This window comes from Periophthalmus magnuspinnatus, chromosome 9, assembly GCF_009829125.3.
Source record: "Periophthalmus magnuspinnatus isolate fPerMag1 chromosome 9, fPerMag1.2.pri, whole genome shotgun sequence".
Classification (NCBI taxonomy): domain Eukaryota; kingdom Metazoa; phylum Chordata; class Actinopteri; order Gobiiformes; family Gobiidae; genus Periophthalmus; species Periophthalmus magnuspinnatus.
This window is the reverse complement of record NC_047134.1, coordinates 12,318,695-12,338,834: the sequence shown is the minus strand read 5'-3', so window position 1 is coordinate 12,338,834 and position 20,140 is coordinate 12,318,695. Positions and strand designations below refer to the sequence as shown.

The 20,140-nt window shown below is 40.0% G+C and overlaps 1 protein-coding gene across 8 annotated transcripts in view; it reads right to left on the bottom strand.

Annotated features, from left to right (window-relative positions):
• The window catches only part of mef2cb (myocyte enhancer factor 2cb), a 56,024-nt gene extending 36,580 nt beyond the window's left edge, over positions 1-19,444 (bottom strand). For 2 of the 8 annotated variants that reach the window (XM_055224524.1, XM_055224526.1), the window contains exon 1: positions 11,387-11,879. The gene's annotated coding sequence lies outside the window, so the exon portion shown is untranslated. Of the gene's footprint in view, positions 1-11,271; positions 11,880-13,316; positions 13,423-19,250 lie in introns of those variants that run through there. The other 6 variants (XM_055224522.1, XM_055224525.1, XM_033971975.2 and 3 more) reach the window with 6 other exon arrangements.
• Positions 19,445-20,140: the final 696 nt, after the last annotated feature.

The following is a 20,140-nucleotide window of genomic DNA, read 5'->3' as shown; positions in this document are numbered from 1 at the left end:
TAAAACAAAAACAGCTGAAATTAAGTTTCATTTATCAGTATAGTCACTTTCACTTCTTCAATTTTATATTCCTCTATAAAAAATACGTTCCATTGTCAACTACCTATATGACTAAGCCCACCCCCACTTATACTCTATGAACAGAAAAATAGAAAATACAATAATGAAGGATAAAGCATGCGGTGGGATTGCAGAAAAAGCCGTTGGGTGACTGTACCCTGCCCCCACAGGAACAGCCGGGAGTCATGTCACTAAGAACACAAAGCACTGACATATTCACCCAATTATGTTCCCTGCCGTGTATGACAATGTCTCAGGATGTTAGCAATGTTCACTGATGGGAGAGAAGGCCGGCATGGATGTGTGCGTCAGGGGTCAAATTACTGCCTATATATGTGTATATTTGCATCCATGCACTATAAGAATGTTCCCTCTGACCTCGTAACTCTTCATATTAGGTATGTCCACAATGAAGGAAATACATGAGAAGAAATGAAATGGAATTATGATTACAATATGTGCAATACCATTTTTATCATGTTTTTCACGCTGGTTTATAGAAATATTGCAGGAAGCATTATTCAAACAATTATCAAACAGTAAATTTGTACTATATTCAGTATCTCGAGGTCCTGAATATGGTGAATGCACAATGATAATCTAGGATTACTGTACACAGGCCTACTCTTACCCCTTATTGTACTTTATCAGTTCTAGACATCGCATTCAACAATCTCACTGATGATCTCGTCACAGACTCCCCCCATCCCTTACACTTTTCCAGTGCCACGGCATTCTAATCACCCTAATTAAAAGCTTTGTTCATTTAGAAATCTCTGATGACAATTTGTCTCACTCTACCCCTACAGCAGTGGTGGCTGTGAGGAGAGGAGAATTAAATTTGATCTTCTGACAGCAATTATTAAATGCTCCCTCCTGGCCTTGATTGAGGGCCGCAGGCTAATGCTAATGTGGCTAACCATATAGAACCATTAGCTTACAAGGTACTTTGTGTCAACCAACCAGAATGGTTAAGCTCAGATGAACTTTGTGTTTTATTATCGGGTTTGCCTCTGTAAAAACAGTAATTGCTGATGGGAAGAAAACAATTTCAAGAAGATGTTGGTGAGAAAATATCTGTGGATAAAGGACTGGATACAGAGTTGTGTTGGGTATGGGCACACCTACACTTCTACAATGTTGTCAGATCTAAAAGCAGATCACAGCACTAAAGATAACATGCTATATCTCAGAAAAAAATAAACTTTGGGGAAGACATAAAAACAGAATTTGTCCACACTAGCACATAAGCACAGTTCAAGAGGAAGTGGCGGTGCTATTTTAATGAATATGTAAAATAAAACACACAAAACATACAAAAGGAAGCCACTGACTGAGATAAACCTGCAACTACAGCATGCCTACTGGCAATCACCTCTGTCTGTGTAATGCAGGCAAAATGAACAGGGATGTCCTTCACTGATTTGACCTTCTGCTTTTTTCTACTGTCTCTGGTCCCTGTGCTCTCCACGGAAACCAAGTAACCTAGATCATAGACGAGCAAGAGACAAAACGAACAAGACAGTGATGAATCCTAAAGACTACAGTTTGCTATTCCACAAACAAGACATGAAAGATTCCATGATTTCCGTGCACAAATTCTAGGAACAATCTTGGAATTTATTCATGCATTTTGGCTTTTTCAGAGAAATTACACTATACCATTTTGATGTTAATAACACAGAGTTGCAGTCAGAGGTTCAAGTTTCCAAAGGAGTGGTGGGTGTAAGAGGAGTAGGTTGTATAGAGTGTGGCTGCATACAGTACCTACACATGAGCCTGTGTTTAGGGGAGTGGCCCCCACCAAGGCCAGAGCCACGCCAGAGCCAGGCCTAGCCTCTCATTAGTCATGAGCCGGCTGCCGCACTGCTTTTTGGAGTGGTTAAGGGGTAACCGGCGAGGGTCTGGCACTTCCACTGTACTCCACTCCCAGCGCCATCACAACCTGACCTCATCAAAGAGAGCTCTCGTAATTTGTCACAGAAAGCAGCCAATTAACATATGTTAAGGGAGGAGGGAGGACAAGAAGAAGGGAGGAGAAGACGGGAGGCTGAGTGAAAAAAGATAGCGTATGATTAAAGAGTCTGCACAGCTGCATGAAATCAAGATGGCAAAGAGAGGTTTGAGAGAGACCTCAGCCCCAGTAATCTGATAAAGCTTACTGTTACTTAACCCCATCAGCTAGTGAGAGTGGAAGAGCCATGGAGCGAGCGAATGAAATAATAGACAAACAAATATTAAATTACTACTGTGAGACTAAGCTCTGGCAGGATGCCTCACATCTCAATATGTGGCTACAGCAAAAGCCGGTGAATCACACAAGATGACCCCTATTACCAAAACAACACTCCTCATTGATCAAAATCTATTTTTGGCTTAAGGGCCATCATAGAAGGAGCCTTTTGGAAATCTTACATTATCTTCTAAAAATGATTGATGCATTTGGTAAAAAAGCCATTTGTTGAAACCAAAGTGTGTTTTTTTTTTTTTTTACACTTTCTCCAAGATCGCATACAAGTTTCAGAGTTGTTTGTTTGCGTTCAAATCTTTGTTTGTTGCGGTGGGTTTTTGCCATTGTGTACTTATTTATGCATGTTGGTGAGCGCGTCGTCTCTGTTCGAGTGCATGCGCATGTCTGTTATTGGGGATGTTGTTGTTGTAGGAACATCTTGTGAAGTGACTTGTGTGATAGTTTGCCTTGTTGTTGCATTCGGTGGCAGGCTGAATGCATTAGCAGTGCACGATGATGGTATTGTGTGTAGTGCCGTCTCTCAGCCACCTCTGCCTTGTCTCTCCACAGCAGCTGATCACACAGCCTGACACGCATCTTTGGCTCTTTGTCTCCTGCGCCGATCCTTCACCATACATATGGCTATGACTCTTCCACTGAGGTGAAGAAAGGAGGCGGGGAAAAGCTTTAAACAAATTTGAGTATTTTTTGAATTGTGCATCAAGTCATGGGGAAGTCCCCCAAACAAAAAGAGAAGTGATTTTTTTTTTTCCAAATCCATAACAGGGATTAAAATAGAGACCACAAATGGAGAACATACCATGATCTATTGATAAATCATGAATGTTTCTTTTTCCTTCTCGTCCTTATCCAAGGCATCAAGCACCAATTGTTATTTATTTTCATATTTGGAAGTCTAAGGCCACAGCAATGGAGCGGAGGAGTGTGGGGGGTGGAAGGGGTTCATAGGGCCTGGTTACATGTTCCTTTCTTGGTGCAGTATGTTTGGTTCAGAAGCTGCTGGTTGAGAGGAGGACCTGGCTGCCTGGAGTTCCCCCCACCAGCGCTACCAGCACTCAACTCCCTGCGCAGCGAGCACAGCTGCACCGTTCACATAACCTCGCCTGCCCCCTCCCACTCCCCCAAGCTAATGATAGCAGAGCACGTCCCCTATACAAGGCAACAGCTTTTTCCACTTCATGCACTCTACATAGACAAACCCGCAGCGAGCACTGGACACAAACTAGTGGGCACAACCTATCCCCTTTCCTCTCTTCATTTTTCTCATATCATTCAATTTCTCCCCCATGCCTCTGTCCTGAGAAAAATCCCCCTAGCCTCATGACGAGCGCGGGCCTGAGAATGTAACACACAAACACACAGTTCCCCTCTGTACAACCCTGCGCAGCAAGTGACCTGTATCACAGCTGTGTGTGGGAAGCTGGACTGGTGGCTGTGTTCCTACCACAACCCACTGTGTGAATGCATATTTTTGTACCTACCTGCACATGTAAGCTTTGAGTTCCTCAGCTGTCGGCTCATAGCATATACGCAACTGTTTAATATGCGATAAGGCTTTTAATGAAGGGGCTGGAGGTCATAGAGGCCATGTATTAAAGAGAGGGCAGATCTCATACAGACTCATTGTACACAGGTGTCTCTATTGTCTAAAGAAAAATGTGCAATGTACAGAATATACAAAACTCTCTCCTCATAGAAATAATTTGTAGCTGTAGTTGCCAAATTTCACACTTCAATCCTAAAGTCTGCCATTTCTCCACCATGTTATTTTTGTCAATAAGGGCATGTTCCTAAAACTGGGGTAAAAATAGGTTAAATGCATCTGTGCTTAATGTGTTTTGTCTGAATCAGCAGTAGCTTGAACACAGGCTTCTTCTTCACCTACAGAGCATTATTCAAATAAACAACTCATTACACATGTGCTTAACTAAAGGGCGCTGGCAAAGACTTGAAGCAAATCCTAGTTATCCTTCCTCTATTTTCCCGATAAAGCAATAGACGAGAGCAAGAGGAAAGAAAGTAGAGCCAGTATAAGTTGCTATCACATAAGTACTTACAGTGTACACCTCAATCCTATGTCTCTCTCCTCTCCTCCTGTTACCCTCTAGCCTTCTCTCCTTCGCATCTTGTCCCCTGGGGTTTTTGCTCTGCTCTTCCTTGTTTTTCGACCATCTCTTAGAACTGGGTCATCAACAGACTGTGCGGCAGCATTTTGAAGAACATGGGAGAGAAAGAGCTGTTCTTTCCATGAGAACAATCCAGTCTTCTTTAACAAGTGGCCCGCTTATCAAATTAAGCTGTCAAAAACACATTAATAACAGGCAGGCACTATTCCCTTTATAGCGACGAGTGGAGGGAGAAAGCACACTGGTAAAAGGGAATGATTTCTTACATGTGTGAAGAGGTAGTCCTCTACTGCAGATAGAGCTCTTAGTGGTCTTATTCTTACAGCTCTGCCCGATTCTTAATGCGATTATGGAGGCATGAAGCACAAAGGTATGGATAATGTTCATATTTGAAAGAAAAAACTAATAGTTTGATGATTGGATGTTTGAGTAGGAAGGACATTTTTATATGATGGAGAAAATGTTTTGATTTTTGGTTTCAATGCCTAGTCGGATAAGACAATGTGAAGAAAAGACAGCAAGTTAACACTTGGCGTGTTGTTCACATGACAGATGTCTGAGTGGCAGAAATGAAATTAACAAGACATCTTGGCATACAGATGGCAAAGAGGAGCGAAAATCACCTTGTGACCTTACACTCTGAGCAGAAGTGTTGCAAAAACACTTGTGATTTGAAGGCTCCATTGTGCTGCCTTGACACTTGGTTTCAAACTGAAGAAGTGTCAGTAAAGTTCAACTCTGGACCCTCCAAGTCTCTGGACTCTTCCTGTTTTCTTTGGGCCCAGAGGCCAGCTCTGTCGTAGGCTGGAGCAGGATGGAAGTGACGTAGGTCTGTGCTGTAAGACTGGAGCCACGACAGGTATCCCCCACACTTCCTCAGCTATTTATAAAGTCCGGCACGGGGGCCAGAAATAACACCCAGTCCATTTTTATCCCAAATAATGAAAGGCGGCAGTACAGCTCACTAACGCTCTAATGCTCTGCTGCTGAAACACAAAGGCTCAAAATATCCATCAAGAAAATCAACTACAAAGACCAACAAAGTTAAAACCTCCTTCGACAGTGATCAAGCGCTTTTGTCTTTGAGCGCATAGACACATACACCCAGCAGACAAAAGTCAATATCAAGGCTGAGCTATTTCTGTAGAGAGCACTATTTAGGAAGTGTGGGCCGGGTGCCAGTATTCTCCTCAGTATCGTCTGGGCGTCACTGCACCGCTCCCACTGTTATACAAACTCTCCAGCCTCCATTGTAAGTGTGTGTGAGTGTGTGTGTGTGTGTGTGCGAGTGTGCGTGCCCTGTATACACACAAGGTTATTTGTTTTTCCAGCGGGTCGAATCACAGTGCCAGGTGAAAGCATCTATTGGCAGGACGAGAGAGGAGAGTGTGGCGCGGTGTGCGATCACGAGGCCCCCACTTTGCCCAGCAAACCTTGAAGTGAATCGGGAGGGCTGGAGTTTCAAACAAAGTGCCCCCTCATTCATTATACATGCAACTGCACTGAAAATCTCCTTCCGCAACACCATCTCCTCTCTTCTCTCCCTCTCTCTTCTTTCTTTTTTCCAGACAGAACATCCATAAAGTATGAATAAAATTAATGACATCACGAGCTGCACTTTGGAAGAGCCACTGTTAGGAAAAAGCCATACATCACAGGGCAGAAGGAGACTGGCCAAAAAGGAAAGAAATGAGTAGGGGTGTGAGGGGGCGTTCCTTCACCCTCCACTGATTGGAAAAGAACAGGTTGGATACAATGAAGAGATTAAAGTATTTAGTGGTATGGAACTTTGAGCCTGTCCCGGGAGCATTCTTCTCAAGAATCACGTGGGAATGACACAGATGACAGAAAAAGCGCTGTGATCTCCTATGTTTTAAGTGAATGTTTATACTCAAACTGCTTTAGCTTTTACGTCATTTTAATGGTGAAAATGAAAGGTCAACATAATGTATTGTCTTGACCTGAAAGACACTACAATATGTTTTAAGACCAATAAAAAAAAAAAACCTTAAGCTTTTGCCTTTTTGTTTCACTCTCAAAACTGTTGGACAAAAAGTCAAATGGAGATTTAAGTCCATCACGGAAATATATGAAGTCAATTTGATGCGTGAAATTGAACTAAAACTAAAAATTTGCCACATATTTTGCGAAAAAAGTACAGCGTTTGTAGCATTTTGCATTATAGGCCCAAACATTCGCAATCAACCAGACGTTTACAGAAGCTTTAAAAAGATTATTTGTAGCGCGTTACAAGAGTGTGACTGGGTAGAATTCCCTATCAAGTGTGAAGACATGCTAAAAATACCAAGAACATACAGAGAGTGGCGTGGCGGCGGCAGCAGCAGGTTGTGAGTGAGCAGGGCTTTCAGATGGATGTGAGGCCAAAGCACAGTACTACCTCTGTGCATCTCACCGGACCATGTTGCAGAATGACTAGGCTATGTTGCTGCCGTGACAAAGATAAATTACCGCCACTGAAAAACATTTCTACATTTTTTTTAAACACACGGTACACACTCTCTCTCTCCTTTTCCTTGACTTGCTTTTTTGGGCCACTGGGTGTAGTCCAAATGTGCCACACCAAAGAGATGTAAAAGGGGAGGTGAGGAGAGGGGTTTTCTGAAAAGATATATTAAGATTAAGTAGTTCTCCGACACGTGTCTTTTAAAACTGAATATATGGCGATACTGTAACGCTTTTACCCTCAAGTGACCCCAGAAATGAATTAAAACGGGTTTGAAACTATTTCGATTACGTATGACCCAAAGGTTTTAGTTATGCGTGAGAAATTGAGAGCATTTTAAATCATTTATTTTAATTTGAACTGTTATATTCTGTAATTAAAAAAATTAATAAATACAAAAAAATTTAAATTATAAAAACTTTTAAAGCAATGAAGGAAACTAAACTTTCTTTACAGGAAAAATTTTTTATTATTTATATTTTTTGGTAATTTTTAGTACCTCTGTTTTCATATCATGCATTACAACCTTTTGCGCAGTAATTTAGTTAGAATAGTTTAATAGTATAAACTTAATGTTAATTTTGCAATAAGTCTGTTTCGCTTTTCGACAGATTTAAAGCGACACATAACTCATACATTTTTTTTTTCAAACAGAATTCACGCAGAGGCCTTCATCCTGCTCCATGTTTACACAAAGAGGTCCTATCCGTCCTGTTTCTTTTTGTCTTATCATTCCAAACTTTGCTGCTCATAACGGACTCATAGATTTCTCTCCCCTTTTCCAAATATTTCTGGGAGCAGGCCTCAAAGTTATTCAAAGTTTGGTGAGGTGTCTCTTTAGGTGGGCCACAGCTGACGATAGCATTGTGTGGTCAGGGGTGTCAACTGAGCCAGACCACCCAGCAGCTGGAGCTACGATGACCTACAGGCCAGGCAGGAAGTAGGAAACAGGAAGTAGAAAGAGGGCCCGCAGTATCCTGTCCATCATGACATCATAAGGAGTAGAAGAATATCTGCACACGTTTGTATATGTTTTATATGCTGTTTATGTTTCGTTTTTACTGAATTACTGTTCTTTTACTATTTAGGGTAAATCAGACTTGAAACAAAAGACACCAATAGATTTATTATAGACTTATTTTTAACTAAACAATTATATTCTTTATTGTATGGAAGTTATTCAAGCATTGTATTCAGTATTCTAGCTTGTGTTCATCTCGAGTTTTATGACTGTTCCATCATTCAACACTTCAAATCCTATCATCACAGCAACAGCAAACACAAAAAAACAAAACAAAAAAAAACAACAAAAAAACATTTTCATATCAATATACAGCAGCAACAACCTCACACAAACTCGGAAAAGAAAAAAGGGCATAAACATTCCACCACACAAACAGCGAGAGAGACAAGAGACTGGGAAACGCGCGCACACACAAACTAACAAAGAAACCCAGAAAACACAAAGCCCAGCGCAGCCAGAAGTCGACTTTATGCAGAAATATTCTAAAGTGTGTTTTACAATACAATTAAACATCAAAGAGGGGTATATTCCTCTGTGATCCTTAGCACCCCAGCGTACAAGCCCCAAACATCCTCACAGACACACGCACATATAAGTGCTCAACGTCACTGCTAATTACTCGATAGAGACTGAAGAAATCTATTCATCATTATGCAAAAAACAAGACGTATTCAAATGTATGCATTCTATCCACCGCAACTCCCTAACTGCTTATGTTATTTACTTTAGATCATTACTTTTTAAGATATTGCAGTGTATGTGATGGGACTGGTGCAGACAAGATAATAGGAAAGCTTTATGATTCCATCAAATTAAAAATTACAGTAAGAAATGTATATTTAGGACTTAACGAACAAATCTGTCAAAAAATTAGGGAAAGTAAACTCTTAAACTTCTGCTGTGTCCAAAGAGCTTGAGTCTAAACATAGTCTAAATTGCTTGATACACAATAATGTTTCCAGACAGTTTAACTGATTCTATGCGCTCCCTTTTCTAAGAAGTAAATATGATTTTCCAGAATTGACTTTTATATTACCTTCTCGTTTTGAGCCAAAGGGCATGAAGTCCAATTACACTACTTCCAATATCTTACCGGCCCGATCTCGCCAACCTGCAATCTGCAAATGAGCACTTTACTGATGTTTAACTGTGCAAACTGGGCAAACCCTTCTGAAAATATTTGAGACCATTAGTGGAAAGAAAAAACGCTTGAAAAGAAGGTGCTGGAAAAAATGGGAGCGTTTAATTATTTGCTTAGATGTAAATTTTACAGATTTGACATTTTTCAGATGTTTTTACAGATCTGGCGTGTGTAGTGTATCGCATGACTTTAGCGAAACTTTAATCCCTTCTCCTTTTTTTTCTCTTTACGATCAAGTGTGGAGCCCGAGGCAACTTGTTTTTGTCTTTGCCCTTCTCAACCCCTTTATAATAGACATTTAAATCACAAATATTAGCCTTCGTTCTTTTCACATGGCTCGATGCGTTTCCTCCCCTCACTTAAGTAAAGCTTCCCTTAGCCCCCCGTGTACAGCAAAGTGCCCTGACAATCGGCTCAGGGCTGGGGCCAATCACAGCCACACGTGCCCTTTAAATCCCCTCTGTAAGAAAGGGTAAGAGTGTTGTCACTGTTAGTTTTGTGAATCAGTGCCTATAATCCGAAATGATTTGTCAAGAGGGGGAAAACTTCTTAAGACAATAGCCCATTATATCAGGGAACTAGAGTTTTATATGTATAATGTATTTGAGTTTGCTGCGTGTGTGTAAGTGTGTGTGCAGAGGCAGGTCCACATGCGAGGAGCGCTCACCTTCCTCTGAGCGGATTAACCTAACACTAAATCCCAAGAGAGCAACAGGCCAGACAGGCCACACAGAACAGCTTCATTGACCATAGGCACAAGGGGAGAGGCCAAGTGTGAAAGCTTTCTTATAAACGCATAATGAACTACAACTACTTCAGTAGAAACCTAACTAATTAGTCATTAGGAAATAATGGGGTAAATTCATGTGTAGAATGATAATTAAATACAGTGGGCAATGGGCTTGGTCTCCAGAAGAAATGTACATTAAAAAGTGTCTATCTTAGATGTATCAAAGTGCACTACACTTCTACAGATGTAGTGTAATACTATGTCTTTTCGGGCTTTATAAATTGGCAATAATTTAGATAAATTCATATTTATGTCCTATATCTATAACGTGAATAAAAGTCAATAAATGCATTAATGAACAGAACACAGTTTAACGATCTTCTTCATTTAAACTTTCAAATAGTTTTGCTTTGCATTTAAATAAATACAAAATACCTCAATACATAATTTAAATTAATACATATGAACTGTACACTACGGTAATTAGTAGTTATTAGTAGTTATTTACTTTTTAAAGCCTCCGTGTACAAACATCATATACAGGTAAACATTAGTTCGTATCACAGGCGCTGTAAATTATAAAGTACTGTGTGGCAGCTTTCCTCTTGTTCTGTCTAATTTCACAAGATGATTTTATTGTGTTTAATAAGAAACAATGCAGTGTGGTTTTATTGTTAAGTATGTCACCTTTGAAAGGTGACAGAGGTTAATTGGTGTCACGATTAATCATCTGCAACAGGTTTAATAAAGAAACATTCTAAATGCAAAAAGTGAAAATTTAAGTCACACTCGATGGTGTTGTTGTGTTTGACACATATTATTATGCATATTTTAGAAGTGTAAAATATATTATTTAAAGTCTTAAATGCTTCATATCTAAAAATAATGTTTTATAAAATATGGTATAAACTCTAATCAAGTTGAAATTAAATAAGTTAAAAACTTGTGAATAGCAGAAAAAGTTGTAATAAACTGCTTATTCAATCAAAGTGCTAATTATTAATTTATGCATGTTTCCAAATTGTAGCTAAGACCAAACAGTTATCTGCACAAGAGCTTCAAGACACAAGTGTTTTATTATTATAAGGTTCTTATATTAGGTTCTAATTAAATCCTGGGCTCCTGACACTAAAACTACTGAAAGTGAAATGAACTTTCACTTTCTGACTTGCTCTTATTTAGACAGCTCTTGAGGACTCCTAATCAGCACATATGTCTGCGTTTATAGTTTAGTGTAGTTTGATAATCTCAGAGCACATGATGAACAGGACGCTGCTGTCAGATCTGTGTGCGCCTCATGGAGACACGAGAAAGCCACACAAGGTCGACACGCCACAATAAGGTAAGACAGGAGGCAGACCTTGACTCTCCTAAAAGCCCATAAAGAGCTATTTGATGTCAGCGTGTAATTATATGACATAGCTGTCACGGGCGTAAGTCGATCGGGGTCACAACAAATCAATAGACGCACTTACTGTACTTTGTAGAGGAAGCGGCGCTCCCCACAATCAACCGTTAAGTTTGTCCGTGAAAAAACACACGTCGCTGCGAGTGTCGGTGGAAAAGTGCGTGCCAAGTGAGTGTACTTACTTCATTTCATGTGAAGAAGACGCTGAGGTGAAGGTAAAACAAGAAGTCCGCCCCGCAGTTCGGTCCGGGCGGATGACAAGAACCAAAAGAAGCCGCTGGTTGAAGGGCAGGGAGGACTTCTGGCACAGGCGCACTTACAATCCAGAAGCGCAACTTATAACAAAGCAAGCTTGGCAAAAAGTAAGCTATGGTGTGAGCTAGTTTGTCTGCGTGAAAAGTCTGTGTGTCTTGTTGTGTCGCCGTCTGCCTCTCTCTCTCCTTGTGCGCGCTGAGGTGTGGGTCTGGTGTGGACTGGTCGCCGGTGAGCGCTGCGCAGGGATTCGCTGTGTGCTTCGCTGAAGGTGGTGCTCTTCTAAACTGCCGGACGTCTTGAGCTCGTGGTAATGTTTGTCAGGGGGGCTGCTATTCACTGTTCCGCTGCACAGTCCTGATTCCTGACCCACACTGTACGCCTGAGCCCCTCTCGTCTCTCCCCCGTGCAAGCAGAAGTAATCGATTTTTTTTTTCTTTTGGCTTCTGTAAAAAGGGGGCGGGCTAACATTTCCCAACTTAATGAAATAGGCACAGCCACTAATGCTTTTATTATCGCTCCAGCCCAGGGTAGAGTGGACTCACAGTTTGGTTCTGAGCAGCCAGCCCAGAAAACGCAGCTCGTGCCACGTTTAACACAAACTTTTCTTTACTTTTACGCACATGTTGCGCACACATTATTTTCTGATAATGCAATAAAACACCAATAGAAGCATATTTCTTTCCTGTTTGTCTATGTTATTAGTCAGTTATTAATAAAATGAAGACATAAAGTTGGTTCCAAAAGTGAGTTCAATCATCAGTTCTACCAAAACAAAACAGTTTGCAGTGATTTCTCGTGTGTTTTCTTGTCTTTACAGGACAAGTGCTATCTGCTTTCCAAATTCCCATTGTCTCCAACCTCCTGCTGCATGCCGCCAATCACTCTCCAAGACTTGACTATCTCCAGATACAGATAAGCGCTATACACAGACACAGAGACACCATGCATGGGGGGAAATTACCAGGCCTTTATCCATCCAACCAAATGATTTTCAAAACACCCACTTGACTCTCACTGTGACAAGAACAATTAGAGCAGCAAGTTTGCCACTTCAGATAAGACGCCGGATATCTTAATATTTGGAGATGAGTCCTAGATAGACCTTGTAATATGGCTCGTCTTCTGTTATAGATTTCTGTTGTATGGATGCTCTATTAGTAAATTCAGCAGATAGACGAGAAGAAGCAAAAGACAAAAGTGAAAATGAAAAGTTGTGTCACATAACAACAGACTGTTTGCATTTGGATAGTTGTCTGTCATTGATGTGGGGTTATACACATAGGATAAACATTGTGAAGATACATTTGCATTAATACCTGATCATATTTTTGGTATAATTACTTTTAAAGACTCATAGATGTTAGTTAGGTAAATAAACTTGACTATAACATGTAAAAATACTTCGCTACCATGTTAAAAAGTAATGAAGTTAGCAGGTTTGTTTAATATTTTGTCAACAATACATTGATCCTGGTGAATATTTTTCTTATCACTGGACTCACTGTACCCCTTGACTCCCCCCACTGATGCACTAATAAATTTGTGTCGATGAATAAATCAAGCTGGCTAATCTTCTTGACGGATGCACATTTCAGCCTTGGTAACTCGAGCTGCTGGTGTCTGGTGACTCGGGATACCACCTTCACATCACCTGACCTTTTAATCTTTAATAGCATTTCCTCTGGCCCCTCTGATCTCTATAATAATCGATAGTAGATGTCGTTGGTTTGACACGTAGGCCACGGGATCACAACATGGCGAGTAAGAATAGCATCAGATATCAGCAAAACACGTTCACCTTTAGAGTGGCTTGAAAAGTGTCACTGGCATTGACATCTACAGTAGATTTGCACTTACCACTTTCTGTCTTCCTTCTTCAGTCTCGTAGCTTTCTTTGCGTTAGCGAGTTGCGTGAGAGGTCCGTGCAGTGTTAGCGATGTCTTGAGGTTGTCTTGGTTGGCACCTGCAGGAAGTAACACATATAGGAGTATGAGGAGAGGAGAGATGAGTGGAGAACCTGCCAGCAAAATGGTAATTGCTCTAGCATAATGTACATCATGGACTTTTCATCTTTGTATAAGTGTGTGTTAAACAGCCATAGAAAATGCAGGGGGATAAAAACGGGGGGAGGTGGACTGAATATATTTGAATGGTATAAAATCATTAAACGTGGAAAACATAGCCTCATGCATATTCATACATGCATGTCTGACTTGTCTGCAGGGATGGACATAGTGAAGCTGTAAGGCAAAGTTGCAGTGTTGATTCCTGCCTGCCAAGATTAATATGTAAGGTTAAATCTTCGAGTTAACAAAGTGTGATATCGAAGCTTATGTGGCAATAGGTCAAGTCTATTGCGTTGTAATGGGTACCACAATACTGTTACCACAATCAGCCAACACTCAGCGAGCACTAAATGGAAGTGCATTACTATTTATATTACATAGACATTGATGTGGTTGTGCACTTTTAGCTGTTTAGTTGATTAATCAGTCGATGGTGTCTTAGTCAATGAAGTTTATATGGACAACAGAAAGGAGAGGGCATGGAGTGAGTTAATAATTATAATGCATTAGTCTCATATAGTGCTTTTCTAGACATGCAAAGTCTCTTTACAGTTTCGTGCATTATTCCTTCCCTCCGCACTCGATGGTGGTAAGCTACTATCAAAGCCACAGCTGTCCTGAGGCAGTGTGATGAAAACGAGGCTGTCATTCTGCGCTATCAGCCCCTCTGACTACCGCTTTCATATTAGGCAATTTTGGTGAAGTGTCTTCCCAAAGACACAACACCAAAACAACACATTTTGCCACTAGCGCCCCACTGTGGCACCTGAATTTCCCAGCAGTCTCCCATCTAAGTTCTAAGTTAGTTGGAGTTTTGGGAGTATCTGTCTTTTGCACTGATGAATATGCTGTTTTGTAGGACTTCTCTGTCTAATTCCGATTGATGTAGTACACTATATATATATAAATACTATTCTTTTATAATGTCCAAAACGCCAGAGTATAAGTGAAAACAACATGGCGTGCCTCATTGGATTTTAGATATTATTTGTTTCTTTGCCTTTCAAAAAGCTGTTTATTAGGATACTGCAGCTGCCTAAGCAATAATATTTTTCCTCTGAATCGTACATTACATAGAAGTGACCACATTTTGATGCGAGCCTAGAATTAATGCTGTGATTAAACAGATTGTCTGCTACACTGATCATACTCAACCTGTCATCACAGTCCCTTCACAGCATGTGTCACACCAGAACCCAAATGTTTTAAAGAAGGCAGTGCAGTCCTCCTCTCCAGCAACTAATAAACACAAACACATTTCTTTGGCAAAAAGGGCTGGGTGCAATCTGTCGTCAATCATGTGGAAAACCGTCTGCCTGTCACTGTACATGATGTTGTCAGGCCCTGCACTACTACTCTTGAGAATTATCCAACGATTATAGCATCTCTTTGCAGTCTGTTTCTTCATTCCTTCACTCACTCCCTTGTTTTTGTCCTTTTTCCCGGATGATTTGGTGAAGGATTCGCAGATGTGACAGTGGATTGATGTTACATGATGTGATTACCAAAGTCTTCGCAGGGGGCAGTGTCAGGGCCACGGGCCAATTAGAGTCACACGCCCAGCTGGAGTCTATGGATCTTTGTTCTGCACTTGTGTATCCAGCTAACCGAGACGTGCTAATGGGAAAATTAAACCACTTTTTTATATGATTTGAACATGGTTTGTTAAGTGTTTTTATTGTTAAGATGATGTAAGAAAACATAACAGATAGTATAACAGGTGAATACATGAATAAAGATAATTTAAATTTGAAATAAGTTTATACTTTTTAATGTTCAAAAGAAAACAATAAGGAGTACTCATGTTGAGGTCAGCCCAAATGTGTAGGTTCCTTGTGAAACATTGGTGCGCTCACTATTCTGTTCAAATTTTCACTTTTCCTGTGAGATGCAAGACATTTTCCAGCAGCGTGGCATTTGGTCTTTGCATAAGTCATGTGGTGTGTTATATTACTCACAATTGGAGCTCCTTATTAATAAGGTTCCTAATGAAACTCAGAGGGCAATATCATGTGTAATTACAGTTGCAGGAATTGTTCCAGTGTACAGTATAATTAGGGGAGCAAAGGTGGGAAATCACTTTTAATTAACTCATATGTACTCATATTGCAAAACGTAAAAAACAAAGAATTTTCTGCGATCCTCCAGAGATTTTTATTTGTGCTTTCAAATGAGCTTTTCTAGTATTTCCTCTGAGCTTACATTAGCTTTATTAGTCTATGTGGAGCAAACTTCAGTGTTGTACTCTTGTTTTTTTTGTAAATCAAATTGGATTGTATTGGATTTACCTCAGAACTAGGTTGAAAGACACAGGTGAAGAGTCACAACCCAGTGGCCATTTGTACCAATCTACTCTCACACGCCCAAGTAAACAGTAAAAGCATCCTGTATGACACTAAATCTTTGTTTTGTACATGTTTGGAAAATATTTACACCTATTTCAAGTTTTAAGGCCTTTCATAGAGTTGACTAAATCTTACGGTTGTCAAAATGTTGTTCTCAGCCTAATAACCCCTCTCTCATGTCACGAAGAGAGTGCTGGTGATTTGCATGTGTTGTGTTTAACCAACAGGCTTCTGTCATACACCTTTGCTGAATAATTCATTAGGCACAAGCTGAACAACAAGCTGTGCCTTTGTGCTTCCTGGTGCTCCTGTTACATCACAGGAGCAGCTCTTTGGTCCTGCCTGCTCTGCGAGAACACGGTGTCTGCCTCTGTACCATCACACCTGTTGAACTTCATGGGACATCACTATTAGGCTTTGACATGTGAAGGAGGGAAGAGCGTAGTGCAGATGCCGGTTGCACGCACAGCACACAATGTAGTCATGATTACTGATAGTTTACTCTATTATTTATTAGCAATTTAGGGGTAGTTGCCCCCCACAAATTATGTATGACCATAAATATTTCATTTCAAAACTTTATGCAGCTATAATCTTACCAACAACATTTTCTTTTTGTTGTAACGGTAGAACTTTTCAACCATAAGAGCAAATACTTAATTATAAACTATATTGGTTAAGTTATATATATATTTTTTGCATTATATTGTGTTATTGTTACAGATACTCAAAGTTATTATTTGTCATTATGTAAACTGAATGTATATGTCAATATCCCATAACTTCTACATGTAGTTATTTATTTATTTATTTATTTTTTGTAGGTAGTGCACAATAAATCAAACTCATGATGCCCCTGGTGCTCTGTAATTTAGCGTGCTGCCTGTAGGGGAGCTCTGTCTCCTTCTCAATGTACATCTATACTCACAACACACAAAGGATTTACTTAGAGTAGAAAAAAAGAGTTAGAAAATGTGCTGGTTGTATAGAGCGATGCACCCAGTTAATTCAGTGTGGAAACTGCGCTACTGCATAATTATAATTTTTTTTAACTTAAGTATATCATGTTTTATTCAACTAAAATGGCAAGATATAGCTCATTTCATTTGTAATATTTGTTTTTTACAGATTACAATGTTGATTTTAATTAGGGGAATCGGAGTTTAGATATGATTAGACATTATAGTAAACCAATTTTTGTTTATTAGATGACATGTTTATTTTGACAAGCCATATGTACATCATGCCTCATAAATACATGTTGTACAAAGGTGATTCTTAATTTCCATGCTTCTGTTAACGTGTTTCTATATCTCTATCACACAGACCCTGTCACAGCTGCTGACCTCACCCCAATCCTCCTGACGATTAAAGATCACTTAGGACGGCCTTGCAAATTCTCCCACACTCTCAACAGGCAGCCGATCGCATCTTATTGTGAAGAAATGAAGTGTGCGGCGAGGCCTTTAGTGACTACAGGCCCGTATTACACCGCATGTGCCGATTAGACGCGCGGCGCAGTCTAAAGCTTTGTGCCTCTAGGATAACCCCAACTCATTCTTATTCAGACATGATCAGAGGGGATGCAGGCAGCCCAGATTAGCTGCAGATCAAAGCGATGCCTCGTGCCATCGCTGGTGTTTTGTAGGTTTTAGGCGGACCTAGTAGGCGCTGGGTAGTGGCAGCACTGCGTCATACTGTGTACAGGCCTCAGCAGTGCTTCAGGGGGAGATGGAGAGAGATTTTCACACACACAAACCCAGGCAGCTGCTAGATAAATGCCAATGTTGAATAATGAAGACAGGAGATCAGAATTTACCGCCGTAGAACTTGCCAGAAGTTAAAAGTATTCGAAGCCAGTTGTTAAATAAATAGACTGTTAAAATATTATGAATTTTAGTAAATCTGTGCAACAAAAACAAACTATTTAAAGTCCGTTCCTCAACTTTCATCCGTGGGTTTTAGAGTGATGAAAAATCGGGATTGTTGTCATAGCAGTTCATATTTTTAAACAAAATATTATATCGCTTGAATAGGAAAAGTCCTCAAAATGTTGTACTGTTGAAGCTGAAATCCACAATTCTAGATAGTCACAAAAACTACCACCTGGGTGCTGTCTCTGCTTTTTATGGCCCATACTGTTACTATTGCAACCACCCACGCCCCCATTACTCTATCAAGCCTACTAGTACTACACTGTGTCATTTGGATTAAACAAAACCATACAAAATTTTTTCTCATTTGTAAATGTAAACAAATCAGATGCTTCAGAAATCCATTTAATTCACAGAAATAAACAAGAAATTTATCCATTACTCAATCACTCACAGAATGAGCTGCCATTTTCTTGCAGAGTAGCGTCTGGATTAACAATGAACTCTGGGAAACCAGGGGAACCAAATGATGCTGCAACTGCTGCACTTTTCATATAGTCATTTTTCAATCCAAGTTATATCTTCTGTTCTCTTAATGTACATCGCCTGTATGTCATGTCACACAAGAGACTGGATGGATAATATTTCAAATTCAGTGAAAGGTTAAAGCTTCATCAAACTGGGAAAGAAAAGTCTGCAGTTGACCATCCAATATAATGTATCTGCTTCAAAATACAGTGTGTGTTGCTTGAAATTGAAATTCCAAGCATCCTTCGGATACCATCCAGAAATCAAAGTAGTTCCAAACCAAAAGTATTTTAGCACCATTCTTTTCCATCCTCTGGTAAACATTTGCAAAATGAAATATTCGTGGCATCTCTCTTTACAGGAACAGTAACTTGAAGTGACTGTGAGTTACAAACAGATAAGATACACAATATACCATGGAGCTTACACAATCTCAGACCAATTGCCAAGCTTCCAAGGAATAAAAATGTTGATCTAATTGTAAACTCGATCTCCTGAATCGTAACAGCTGGGACCTGACTCCTCCTGTTGGACGCACTGAGTAAGTTCACTGCTGTTTACAAGCCCAAGGAAAACTCCAATTAAACAGCACTAAAATGTATCAGTCAATGTATCAGTCGCCTTCATAGGTGTGTGGCTTATTCTGGTAAGTTCAAAATATCATTGAAATATCAAACAATATTTGTAATAAAAAATGCATAAATTAGCATACATTAAATGTATGTGTTAAATTGTTTTCGCTTTTTATCTTTTATTGTGTGCTTCCACATGATATTTTCTATCCAAGAGCGAGCGTCCTGACATGTTGTTGTTATTTCCAAGTCTTGGGTTTTATGACTTTTTATGACCAGTCTCTTTCCGTCTATCCAGGCATGGGAGTGGCATAAAGAATACAATGGGATGTGACCCTAGATGGCTCAATATCTTACAAAAGACTTACAAATAAAGATATAAGATATAAATCTTGTAAAAACTCACCTGTGCCGTTAATACTTCTCCAGGAAGTTCTGAGTCACAGCACCAGCTGAGGCCCAACTCTTAAAAATAATAATAAAAAAGAGACAAATAAATGTCCTGCATTTACTAAAGCCAGACCAGCTGGCTTTGAATAGAAACACCCCGATTTGGGTTGAGTGTGTTTGCCCCCGATCTCTATCTGAACTGAAACCAGGTCTGGTCCAGTCCAGCACTGTGCCCTCCCCACTGTCCCAGCCCGGTCCACCTGCTCCAGTCACTCCTGTTAAAAATAGCCTCATGGGGATCAGTGATCACCGCACACACACACAAACAAGCACACACACGCACAAACATAGACACACCAGTGCACAGACTTAGACCTTTGTCAGCAGTGCCCTGGATTATTGCCCCCACAAGAATGCTGCCATCTTCACAGAGCCCCACACTCTCCAACTTGTTTATTGCGTACAGTGTCCATAAAACGAAATACAACTTTATTTTGCTGTGACCCAATGGTGTTTGGGGTGGCTTTGGTTAGCATGTGCAGTGTCAGCGTTTCTTCCAAATGAAAATATAAGTGTAAATGAGTCAGAACCCTTTGACACATATTACACGTGATTTGTGTGAGAAGGGAGCTCATTATTTCCTTAACCTGCTGACTTAGTGTACCGCACAACAAATGGACCATAGCACATAACGCAGCATACACCCTGTTCATAAACACGCATAGATGCTAATCAGGAATAAACATTTTAAAAGCATTTGAATTCATTTTAAGATAATTTTACTATGACGTCTATAGTTGCACATGTTTATAAAAGACATAAATCATTGTGGTATCGGTCAAACACCTAAAGACCTAAAGTATTTTCCTGGTTAATTAAAAATGATTGATCTATCGTACTAAGTGT